We start from the raw sequence: 1,102 nt of genomic DNA on the forward strand, positions 1-1,102 counted from the left end.
AGGAGGTAATTTAGTTGAAAGTTGTAAAATTTGGAAGAGCTGATCTGTTTATTGCTTCTAAAGAAGCAAGATGTAAACTGGAAAATAAATTTGGTATTTACATCTTAACTACATGAACTGCAACTATGTTAACTATGACTAGCACATTCATAACTTATATGAAGTTAGCTTTACTACTACCATAGCTTTACTACTTATGGGTAGTTTTGAGGAGGGTGGACAATGTGAAATACTTAATGCGTTTGTAATGTGACCGGTATTAGAACAGTTTTATTCTTTCAGAATGGTTTTAATATCGGAAGAATGTGGCGGGTCTGAAATACTCTTGTACTTCACTCAATTAAAATCTGAAATGTCATACAATAAGCTACAAATGAAGAATATACTTGTAATCTGGAGCCTTTCTCTGATTCATGTTTGTCACTGGAACTGACACCATAAATTCTTCTAGTTAAGACAGTCCTTTCAGAATAGCTAACTTCCCAGACAGGTCAGGTTAAAGTAGTCATTAGAGTAAGAACATGATCCCATTATATATCCCAGTGTAAAGGTGTAAATATACCCAAAATATTAAATGAGAAAATCCTCATTTACAGCATCAAAATTATATAACACTACGGTTTTTCTGATGCAACCTTGGAATTGGAATTAAAGTTGTTTGTATGTGTTGACTGCATTTGTTGTGCAGCATTAATGTATTTGAGTTGATCAGTGATTAGCTTTATGGGTGAATAAACCCGATAGCCCTAGTGTTTAAAGGCAACTACTACAGTATTTTCTCTTTTGGTTCAGCATGCATACAGCTGTACCTAATCACTGTGTATGTTAATGCTTGCAATAGTCTCATCATTGCTGGTAGTGGAGCTGATGAGCCAGTTTTATGAAAACAGAACTTCCGTTCAGAGAAATAAACCCTCCATTATAAGTAGAACATTTCTTACCATAATCACTTTTCTCATTTCATGCACTTCATTGATTTTTCTATTCTGATTTGAAATATAAATGTCTCCTTTGATGTTATCTTAAGGATTTTTATGTTGACTGTCTTCATTATTTCCTATTAAGTTTAGTGCATGTTACATTTCATGGTTTTTCTCTGCAG

General features: G+C 33.5%; 1 protein-coding gene across 2 annotated transcripts in view; it reads left to right on the top strand.

Annotated features, from left to right (window-relative positions):
• The window catches only part of RASA2 (RAS p21 protein activator 2), a 53,229-nt gene that overhangs the window by 41,684 nt on the left and 10,443 nt on the right, over positions 1–1,102 (top strand). The window lies entirely within an intron of this gene.

This window comes from Harpia harpyja, chromosome 12 (genome assembly GCF_026419915.1).
Source record: "Harpia harpyja isolate bHarHar1 chromosome 12, bHarHar1 primary haplotype, whole genome shotgun sequence".
NCBI lineage: Eukaryota > Metazoa > Chordata > Aves > Accipitriformes > Accipitridae > Harpia > Harpia harpyja.